At 46.7% G+C, this 11,571-nt stretch overlaps 2 long non-coding RNA genes across 4 annotated transcripts; both read right to left on the bottom strand.

Annotated features, from left to right (window-relative positions):
* Positions 1-1,130: 1,130 nt before the first annotated feature.
* LOC310908726 lies at positions 1,131-2,550 on the bottom strand. Of its 2 annotated transcripts, XR_014589944.1 has the most exons (3): positions 2,389-2,550; positions 1,581-1,880; positions 1,131-1,291 (listed from the first exon to the last, which is right to left on the bottom strand). It is a non-coding gene; the product is annotated as an uncharacterized lncRNA (long non-coding RNA). The 2 variants fall into 2 exon arrangements; XR_014589945.1 differs by lacking the exon at positions 2,389-2,550 and having other exon boundaries at positions 1,581-2,204.
* Positions 2,551-6,033: 3,483 nt separating this feature from the next.
* LOC310908926 lies at positions 6,034-9,805 on the bottom strand. 2 transcript variants are annotated; one of them, XR_014589976.1, is made up of 3 exons: positions 9,437-9,805; positions 7,650-8,369; positions 6,034-7,564 (listed from the first exon to the last, which is right to left on the bottom strand). It is a non-coding gene; the product is annotated as an uncharacterized lncRNA (long non-coding RNA). The 2 variants fall into 2 exon arrangements; XR_014589977.1 differs by lacking the exon at positions 9,437-9,805 and having other exon boundaries at positions 7,650-7,690; positions 7,770-9,137.
* Between the last annotated feature and the right edge of the window lie 1,766 nt (positions 9,806-11,571).

An 11,571-nucleotide genomic window follows, 5' to 3' on the forward strand; every position in this document is an offset into this window, starting at 1 on the left:
CCCTCAAATATTTAAAATAACTACTTCAGAAATGCCTTCTGTACATTCCAGACTGATGTTGAGAGCAAAGCAAGGAAAGAAAAAGCACACAGCCTGTTTTAAGAAAACAGTGTTTACTCCTGTGCATTCCCTGTCCAGTGTGTTCAGCCCAAGCACAGACAGACTGCAGCACACAGATCTCCTTCGCTCTTTGTTAGTTTTAGCCAGCTAAAGCAAAGACTTTTTTTTCCCTTTTTCTTCTGACTGTTTAAACCTGCTGCAGACTGGAAAACCCAGAGAAGCACAACAATAAACAAATCCATCTACAAAAATAAAAACCAGCACAAATATACTCAAATTAACAGCACCAAAACCAATTATTCCTGACTCAATAAACCCATAATTCCTCAAAACCATCCAAACAAACAGACCCCCTATAAATACACACAAACCCAAAAGATCCATTTGACTACGAACAATATCCCCTAAATTATCCAAAACTATAAAACATATACTCTAATCAAGCAGGCTAAATAAACAAACCTCTACAACACCACAAACAATAATGTCATCATAAATATTAAGAAACCTTAAAAAACGAACTACATCACACTGTCTCAAACCCACTAAAACAAACACTAGATGCTCACCACGATAAAAGCCACCAGTAAATAAATAAAAACCTCCCCTATACCTCACACCACAGCCAATTACAGCACTGTAAACCCTAGAAAACAAACCCTGGAAAAACACAATATCCCCCAAAACCAATTCAAAACCAAACTCAGTTCAAAAATACTCTGACCATGTGAACTACGAAACCAAACACGAAATAAATACACCACATGTCTCATCACACCGTCTACAAACGGAATAAAGCCACACAATAAATCATTAAAAACCACCAAACAGAAAAAACCCAGCTCTACCCAACCTGAATCCCTCCACACAACACACAAAACCCCAATAACACATTTCAGAAGTCTCTCAAGAAGAGCTACTTAGATTAATTCTACCTCAAATACAAACAAACCCATCCATAAAGTTATCCTCACTCAAAAACCTGATTATGTATGATAAATAATACTCCAAAAAGTCACGCAAAATACTACATCTCCCCTAAGTACATAATATTGAATAAAAGCCACATAGAAACATCATTATTTATTAAAATTCCAGCTGAAAAGAAAATTCCTCCACTTCAGACACTGACAACAACAGAAGAGGAGTTTCTCCAATCAATTTGAACTCCTTTTGTCTCCATAACTCCTTTTTCTTCTGGGAGCACCGGGGAGGGATTGGTGAGACGAAGCTGAAAAGAAAAAAAACATTCCCCCAATAAACCCAAAGTGGCTTATCTGTTTAGCATAGAAGTTTGTCCCTTGTCGTCCCCCGAGGAAATGCTCCAAACCCAAATGCTCCTGCAGTCTCGTCATGAACCACGGCCAGAACTCAGGATAAACTCCTCATTCTTCACAGCTCGATATCGAATTGAGCTGATGCTCCCCTTTTAAACCGCCCCCGGCTGGAACCGGCCCCTCGTTATCCATCCCAGCTGCACCTGTGCCTGCCCTGTCCCCTCTACATTAATTCTAATTTACCGGTTTCTCCTCGCTGCCTTCCTCGGGAGCGCCCGGCACGGCTCCAGCGGCGACAGCGAGTGCTGCAGCTCCGGGCACAGCGCCAGCGTGTCCCGCCCGCCCGCCGGCCGGGGGATCGGCAGCGGCCCCGACACCGCCTTGAATGGGCCGCCGAGGAAGCGGCAGTGAGGGCGGAGACCGGCCGGGAGCGCCCCGGAACTGCCCCCGGCTCGTTCGGTTCGGCTGAGGGGGGCGACGTTCGGGGAAACTCGGCTGGGTTCGGCTGTTCGGCGATTTCCGTCAGCCGTCGGCTCTTCTCGGCTGTTCGGCAACACTCGGTCATTTTCGTCCCTCCCCGGCTCTGTTCGGTGAGGTTGAGCCTTACGTCACTTTTGCCCCTCCCCGCCGCCATCTTGAGAAGGTCGGCCGCAGCGAATCGCGCCGCCATCTTGGTTGTGGCACACTTAAGGACCCCATCGGTGTTTAACACAGTCGCCTGACTAAAATGTCTCCCCTGAACCCGCCCGCGGCGCGGCTGAACCCACAGCGCGTGTCCCTACACCTGGAAACGCCGCAGAAAATTGTCCCCGGGCGGCGCCGTGGTCAGGATTTTTATGCAGGCACTAAGATAGACACACCACAGGTCCTCTCTGTTTCCCGCCCTTTTGGCCGCCATCTTTAGAAGGTCAAGCGCCGCGAGTCGCGCCGCCATCTTGGTTGTGGCATCCCCCCCAAATGTCCCCCTCGGCTGCTCGCACAGGCGCCTGACCACATCGCCTGCCCGAACACTGCCGCGGCGCCGCTCAGCCCCCATCCCGTGCCCGCGCACCTGCGTACGCCGCGGAAAAAATCGCTCCCGGGCGGCTCCGTGGTCTAGGCCGCGCGCAGGGAGCCGGCTGCCACGTGTCCGGGGGTCTTCGCATTTTTTCTCGCCTTTTTGGCCATGATCTTTCGGTCCTCGGGCGGCAAAACTGCCCGTGAGCTCACAGCCCGGGGCTGCTACGGCGGAGAACTGCAGTACCGCTTTTTATCCACGAGGTGGCAGCATTGCCGCACAGTTCACAGCCCGGGGCTGCTGCGGGCAGGGGGGAGAGCTGCAGTACCGAAATTTATCCACACGATGGCAGCATTGCCGCACAGTTCACAGCCCGGGGCTGCTGCGGGCACGGGGGAGAGCTGCAGTACCGAAATTTATCCACACGATGGCAGCATTGCCTCACAGATCACAGCCCGGTGCCAGGCAGGGGGAGCTGCAGTACCGCTCTGTGTCCACACGGTGGCAGCGCTGCCGCACGGAGCGGACGCAAAAAAGAACGCGCCCAAAATTCCCCTTCCAAACATCCCCGAAAATAAAGGCCCCAAAAGACCCCCAACCACAACAACTACGAGAACCCTGCCATCAACCAAGCCAAAACAAAAATAGCCTTAATTTTATGCTATATTTCCATATTTCTTCTATTTCTTATTAGGATATTTCTATTATCTCATGTATTGATCTACTATAATTTATCTATTTATATAATCTACCTATTTATATTATTAAAATTTATTTATTATATCATGTTCATTTTATTAGGTATATTTTACATACTATAATATATGGAACATGTAATAATAGTGTAACTAAAGATATTATTCTTAGATGTTGTAGTTGTCTTTTTGTTACGTATATATTTATTTTTTTGTATTTTTATTTTTTTTGGTAGCATTTATTTCTTGATATTTTAAACTATATGACTTCATTAACCTAACAGATCAAAACCAGAGTTAATTAGAATTGAAAGATTGGTTTTCTAAGGGGTAAACACTTAATCTTTATTAAAATAAAAATAAATTCTAATAAATAATATAAAAATAATTTAAAAGTAATAATATAAAATTAAATAATTTTCTCTTTCTGCGTGCTTTTGGGGGGATTGTTTGTGGGGGGGGTTTGTTTTGGGTTTTTTTTTGTTTGCTTAGTTTTAGATTTCTTGGGTAATAAACAAGGAGGTTCAGAGAGTTATAAAATAAAATGTCTACTTAGTTTGATTGCTATCCCCTAACCCCAACCCCTAACCCTAACCCCTAACCCGCTACCCTGACCCTTGACCCCCTGACCCCCTGACCCCCTGACCCCCTGACTCCTGACCCCTGGCCCCTGACCTTTGACCCCTGACCTATGGCCTATTGACCTTTGACCCCTGACCTTTGACCTTTGACCTATGACCCTTGACCTTTGACCCTTGACCTTGACCTTTGACCTATGACCCTTGACCCCTGACCTTTGACCTATGACCCTTGACCCCTGACCTATGACCCCTGACCCCTGACCTATGACCCCTGACCCTTGACCCCTGACCTTTGACCCTTGACCTATGACCTTTGACCCTTGACCTTTGACCCTTGACCTATGACCCCTGACCTTTGACCTATGACCCTTGACCCCTGACCTTTGACCCCTGACCTATGACCCCCTGACCTATGACCTTTGACCCTTGACCTTTGACCCATGACCTTTGACCCTTGACCTATGACCCCTGACCTTTGACCTATGACCCTTGACCCCTGACCTTTGACCCTTGACCTATGACCCCTGACCTATGACCTTTGACCCTTGACCTTTGACCTATGACCCATGACCTTTGACCTATGACCCTTGACCCCTGATCTTTGACCTTTGACATATGACCTTTGACCTATGTCCCTTGAACTATAACCCCTGACCTACACCCTTTAACCTATGACCCCCTGACCCCCGGCCTTTGACCCTGAGCCCCTGACCTTTGACCGTAATGCATTCTGAACCCTAAAATCAACCCCACATGTAACCCTATATGTAAATGTAACCCTGCATAATTAATTGGGTGATTTGCATATGTGTAGTTAATTAATTAGGTTATTTGCATAGGGTGATTAATTATTCAACTGGCTAATTGGGTCCTTAGTGGTCCAGGTGGGAGTGGGGGGGTGTGGTGATTAAGCAATCATCTATAATCAGCTGCTCCCACCTGGAGGACTAATTAGGGGGGCATACAGTATGTATACCCTGTGTATAGGGGGGCTATTGGGTGTATATATAAATAAAAAAGAATAAAAATCATAAGTCTGGTGCAGTGGTAGGAATTTTCATGCGGCCAGGGACCAAATATTTTTATTTATTTAAAGGTTTTTTTAATATTTGTTCCCTGGCCGCATGAAAATTCCTACCACTGCACCAGAGTTAGAAATAAAGTTAAACTTTATTTCTAACTTTAAATTACAAAGGAAGAGAAAGAGAGAAACAGAGAAAAACAGAGAGAGCGAAACAGACAGAGAAACAAAGCAAAAAAGAGTCAGAGCAACAGAGAAACACAGTGAGTTAGAGCGAAAGAGAGACTTGGAGAGAAACAGAGTTGTTAGAGTGGAAGTAAAAGAGAAACAGCATTAGAGTGAAACTGAGACAGAGTGAGCGTGAGAGAAACAGAGAAACAGACTGAGAAAGAAAGAGAAACAGTTACACTGAAATAGAGTTACAGCGAAACACAGGGAAAGAGAAACAGAGCTAGAGAGAAACACAGAATGAAAGCAAAAGAGAAACAGCTAGAAATAGAACAACAGAGGAAAATAAAGAGTTAAGAGAGAAAGAAGCAGAGTGAGAGAGAAAAGGAAATAGCATGAAGATATAGAGAGGAAAATAAATAGACTTACCTGGAAGTAGGGAAATAGAGTGAAGGAAAGCAAGAAATAGAGTGAGAGAAAATGACTCAATGACACCAAATGAAGACAGGAGCCAAAGGGGGGCAGAGGGGGCGGGAGGGAATCTTAATTAAGGTGGATTCAACTACTATTGAATGAACATTTTTATTTACACTTCAGCAAAACACATGGAAACAACATATACAAATGCAAGTACAGATACAACCCGTAGACACGCTGATAAAAGTACAGCTTCGTGCAGAGCGATACATGGAAACACGGCAGCAAATGCAAATACGGAACAATACAGGGAACCGCAAGCCAAATACACATTGAGACAATAGAACAGTTTTTCTGCTTCTGAAACATCCATTAGATCTCATTTTATTGGTACAGGAAATGCAAAACAAAAGCAGCACATGTAACATAGAACAGTCATCCACCACACGCACCTCCTTCAGCTTGCACACAAACCCACCCTCGCTCTCACCTCAAAGCACCTCCCAAGAACCCCCAATCATCAACACACACTCGCAGCACTCCTCGGGAACGTGGCTCCCGGGAGCCTCGACACAAACCGGCCTGCCTGACGAAAACCCCGGTCCACAGGCCGTCGGCACCCAAACTTTGGCGATGAACATCGCCTCGCAGACCGGCCGGGACCGAGGAAAAAAAACCCAGCTGGGGGGGAAAATTAAAAAAAAAACCCCGAGCTGGGGATTTTTTATTCTAAATTTAAAATGTGTTGAAAAATCTGAAAGGCAAAAGTCACGCACACAAGGTTAGAACCAGTCAAACCAGTCAGCGCACACACACACACAGGCAAACACAAGCAAACACAGAGGACTCTCATACACACACAATCATTCTTCAGCGTACATGGTAGATTCCAGGAAACTTGTAGCATCAGCAAGCACAGAGATGCTAATCCTCCTCAGGGACCTGGAAGACAACAAGAGGTGGTCAACAAGCGCTTATCTGACAGCAAGCTATCCCCACTCCAGGCCCATATCTCTTATGCCCAAAACTCCACAGAAAAGAGGTGAACTGTGAAGTTTTACAACTGTTCTACCTCACTAACACTATGTGCCAGGGCAGGGCAGCTCACACATAAGCGGCATAAGATAGCCTGATACAACATAGTCACATACAATAGGATACAGCATAGTCACATACAATAGGATACAGCATAAGCCAGCATAGTATGATACAGCATAGTCACATACAGTACAATACAACATAAGCCAGCATAGTCACATACAACATATTCAGATACAATGTAGGCACATACAATATGAACCAACATAGTGAGATGCAATAGACTCAGATACAATGTAGGCACACACAATATAAGCCGACACTGAGAGACGCAATATTGGCGCATTCAACATTGGCACATACAACATGAGCAGAGACAGGTAGAATACAAGTGCTGACTTCAGATAACTCTGAAAGATACTGCAGGCACGTGAGGGGAATCTAATACCCTCCCTATAAAAGTCCAAGAGAATGGCATCTGAAAAGGCGGCGCTACCCAAGCTGAGAATGAAAATAGATGAGAACGCTCGAGTGTCCGTGTGCCGGCCTCAAAAAGTCAAAACGTAACGAGGCCGGAATAAGGATGATCCGGGAAAGTACGCGAGGAAAGTACGGCCAAAGGGGGCCGGAATGGTGCGGATAAAGCGCCCGGATGTAACAAAGGCCTATCACACAGAAGACAAGGGACACAAACAACACAATGCAGACGCAGACAACACAGCAGACACAACTTGAAACTGCCAGGCAGTTTCACCTTATGGACCCAAGACTCCTAGCACAAGATGAGCCACAGGCTGATGATGCCAAAGGAAAGAAAGCTTTAAGGCAATAGCACGTGATGACGAAACAGAACTCCTTACAAGAACTAGTGCCTAAGTTGTTAATAGGATGCTCGAGAAGCTGGGTAGGCCGAGAGAAGGAAGCGATGACTGCCGGGTGACCGTGGCGATAGCTCTGGACCTGAAGGCGACCTCCTTGGGTGAAAACGTCCACGAGGATGTTGAGACTCGAAGACGGACGACGGCGCAAAACACGCGAGGACGCGGAACTGCCCTGCCCGGCAAAGCCTCCGGTGAGGCCGAGGTGAAACCCTCTCCCGTTAGTTGCGAGGGGCCCGTCCCACCAGGGCTCTCTCCTCTAAGCTGACTTTGAATTGCCTCCTTTTGCAAAGCTTTTTCCCCTTCACCCAAACACCAGCCCAAACACTTATCTTTCAGAAGATGAGCGGACAAAAATCCATCTTCAATGGAAAAGAACACATCCACTTCAGTGCTGCCATATCCAGTCTTGGGCTCCGCACCTCACGGTACCTAGGACAACAAAACAGAAAATGTGACAATTGCCTGACAGAAAAAGTAATCCCCAGGCCTCCCCTGCACCGCTACCCCGGCTCACCTCAGATCGCCATTTGACTCCTGAGGCTGCCCGGAGGGTACCTGCAAAAGGAAAAGGTACACATTTAGCGTGCTGTTAGACACCGCTCACCTGAGTCATCCTGCCAAAATGTCAACTCACCTGCTTGCCTCTCTTCCCTGGTATGCGTAGGGCCGCAGCAGCTCCTACAAAGAAACAAAGCAAAAAGCAGGCTGAGTTACTGTGAAAACACAATTGCTCCAGTCTGACAGAACTCTGAAACATGTATATCTTAAACTTGTACCCACCAAGCTGCCGGGATCCAGGACTGGAACGCCTTGCAAGTAGACCACCTAAAAAAAACCCCAAAAAAACTCAACAGTGTATGCTTAGAGTTGCACCAGAAATTGAGGCCTGAGCAACAACTGCTTCCATCCACCAGTCAACACTCACCCTGTCTGCTTCACCTGGAGTGCCAATATCCCATGTTACCTCCTAAAAATAAAGACAAAGAACAATGAAATACACCTCAACATCAAGTTACTGCTGGTAATACTGTGCATGGGGAGAATGAGACCTGTTAAGGGGTTGAAAGGAAAAAAAAAAGGCACCACAGTGTTCACAGCTTTCTCCATTCAGGTTTTTTAATGTTGCAGAAAATACAGAGGTTTTTCACTAACTGCACTCTCAATTATATCCAGACATCCAATGGACATGGAGGTCATTTTTCAACTTCTTTCTTGCCAACAGCCAAACTTCCACCTACTCAGGGTAAGAAAGAGAATGGAGGAAAAAAAAAAAAAAACAACAAACACAAAAACAAACAAACAAACAAAAAACCCAAAGAAAACATAAGTTAATGGTTTCTGTGTAGAAGTCCACCGGAAGGGTGGTCAGTGTGCAGAGAATGGGAGGCTCCTGGAAAACAGAGAATGCTTGGTCTTTTTTCATGCTATCCTTTATCTTTTTCATATTAAAGCATGGCACAAATGAATTTAGTGTTCTTTGATGTCAGTCTTTTCCTGGTTTTTCTCTCCTTTAGGGTCAAACTTCCACATACTCTGGGTAAGAAATAGTATTTAAAAAAGGAACAAAGAAAACATGAAAAAATAAAAATTAAAAAAAAAATTGAATAAAGTTAATAAAAAGTTTTTTAAAAATTAAAAATACAAAAAAAAAAACCATGGAAATAAAATAAAAATCTAAAAAAATCTAAAAGTAATATTAAAAAAAGTTAAAAATTAAAAATAAGTATAAAATCTTTTAAAGAACACAAAACAATAGCTGGACTGGGATGAGGCCTTCCAGGGGCTTTGCTTCCTACTGGCTCCATCCTTTTTTACCACCTACCTGCAAGACGAAAAACAACAGGGATAAAGTTTCAAACAGGATGTCCTTGGTTGAGGCACTTCAAAATAAGATTTTTAACAAAAAGTCGGCCAAAAAAAGAGAGTCTGAAAATCAAGCTATAAGCCTCACAGCTATTTAAAAACAAAACAAAAAAGCTGTCTCTGGTGTGCATAACTTGCCAGCCCCTCATGGTTTGAAGTCCTTAGCATTTATTTTTACCAAGTTGACAACTAAAACCTTGTAGAAAGGTTAAAAAAAAAATCCTGGACAAAGCCAGGCATTTTCCCAAGCCCCCTCAGTGTGGAGCTGTGTCAGCCCCAAGTGTTTGGTCCCCTAGCCCAGCCCAGAGCAGGCTCCAGCTGCTCCCCGGGGGGTGGTTACCAAGGGACTCACTTGTTTGGAGCTGTAAATGCAGATGCCCTGCACTGGAGTGCCAATAAATGTGAAATATGTGACTCTCATCATCAACAGTGACTGACCTTCCCTGGGGAGCCCCCTCACCCGGGATGGGGCACTCTGCCATGGATTTAATCCATCTGCATCTGAAAGGAAGTCAGGACAAAAGTCAAAGTGCTGCAAGATAACTTGACGGCTCCAGACAATTTGTGTCACTCTAGGAATACCCTCTACAGGCCAACTACACCCTACATGACAAATTTCAAGTCCCCAGGACTTGTCCCATTCCCCCCACACCCAGACTAAGCAACAAGGCAGAGCAGCTCCGAGCCAAACACACACCAACACCCGTGACACAGGACAGGACAAAAGGGGGGACACAACAGGGACAGAAATATCTGGGCAAGAAGAATGACCCTGAGGACCGAGAGAACTCGCAATGAGATGACCGAGGTAAGACCGATGGGGAGCTGACCAGGCTCAGAGAACCCTGCAGGAAGAAGATGCCAACGGGATCACTGATCCCAAGAAACGCAGGGACGGATGCCTGAGAATCCTAAGGTCAGACTCATCTACCTATCCCTGCATTCTGACAAGACCTAATCCACCTGAATGGGTGGTGGCAGTGCACAGCTGTGGATACAGCTCAGAACAAGACCTGGAAAGGCATCAGCCTGGACACTTGTGAAGAGAGATGGATTCTGATGTGTGTCTGAGCACCCGAGTCAAAGGCACCTGGCTGAGGAATGCAGAGATCAGAAATGCTAAGATTGATGCCAGGGGTTTTAAAAGGCCCCTTGAAGGGCAAAGGGAAAAGACATGAAAGATATGAGATGCTCCAAAACCACAGAGTGCACAACAGACAAGTGACACGACGTGCCCTGGAACTGCTCTGCCCTGCACACCTCAGCACTGATCAAAAATGAGACTTTCCCTTTACACAGCCTAAGGGGTCACATCTTGGACATCCCCATCTCCAAACCTGATTCACAAAACCCCTCCTGGTGACCCCTGACCCCACATCCCGCTTTCATCCCCTCGGTGACTCCAAGCCCTCCACTTATCTCTCGGATGTCTGGGGATGGGAATTCACATTGGGTGCCAAAGAAGGTCGCCTCTCCCTCTGGGAGACTCCTGCTGTCACTGGGCTGTTGTCTCTCAGTCAGCTACAATAAAGAAAACCAAATATCAAAGCATAATCTCACCAGCACATCCCCCAAAACCTGGCAATTCTGCTACTCCCCCTCTCCTAAGCATGCCTGGGTCCTTGGGCAGCACACTTCAGCTGTGCTCAGAGGCTGACTCTTGCAGTGCCAAGGTCTTAGAGACAGTATTGGTACTGAGCCCACCCACCACAGCCTCCATTAGGGCTGTGAGCAACCCCAGTTAGAGCAGGAAAGGAATGCAGGCTGGACATCCCCAGTGAACCCAAACCCTGTGGACTCTGCCCCCCACTATCACTTCCTGCCTGGCCCTAGCCTTGGGCTTACTGCCTGCACCTCTCAGGGCTTCTGGCATTGTCCTGCATTAGGATTGCTGCCTGCACCTGCTCTCAGGGAAACACAGTGTTGGTAGCGCAGTGCTGTGAGGGCTGGTACACCTGTACTCTGACTTGTATCCCAGCCTGCACCCCTGATTTTCACTGTGTGCTCTCTAGCCTGTGAGTCCTTTACCTCTCAAGCCCTCCCTCAGCCTTCAGCCTCTGTAGGTCAATGCTGAACTGCTCTGCGCCCTCCTGCTGAACCCTACTACCCTACACCCTGCAACCCGGGATGCTCCTGGGACACGGATCCCAGGATGCCCAGGCGGGCAAGGCCAAGAATCTCCCCCCACTGCACCCTAACCCTGTGGACTCTCAAAGACTCTAAGACGACCAACGGTGCAAATCTTGCTAGAATGCAGAGATGGGTTGGGACTGCCCTGCCTGGCCAAGGCTCAGGTGATGCTAAGGAGAAACCCTCTCCCTTTACTCCTGAGGGGTCCATCCCACTAGGGCCCTCTCCTCCTCTAAGGTAACTTTCAATTGCCTCCTGGGACTGAAAAGGTTTTTCCCCTTCTCCCAACCACCAGCCCCAACACTTAGCTTTTGGAATACGAGGGGACAAAATCCATCCTGGACAGAAATGAATGTGTTGGCACCGTGGATTTGAAGACGTTCTCTGCATCCACCTTGGTGCTGCCATATCCAAACTCCAGCTGTGCACCTCCTCACACTACC

This window comes from Zosterops lateralis (genome assembly GCF_965231275.1).
Source record: "Zosterops lateralis genome assembly, chromosome: 4".
In the NCBI taxonomy this organism is placed as follows: Eukaryota; Metazoa; Chordata; class Aves; order Passeriformes; family Zosteropidae; genus Zosterops; species Zosterops lateralis.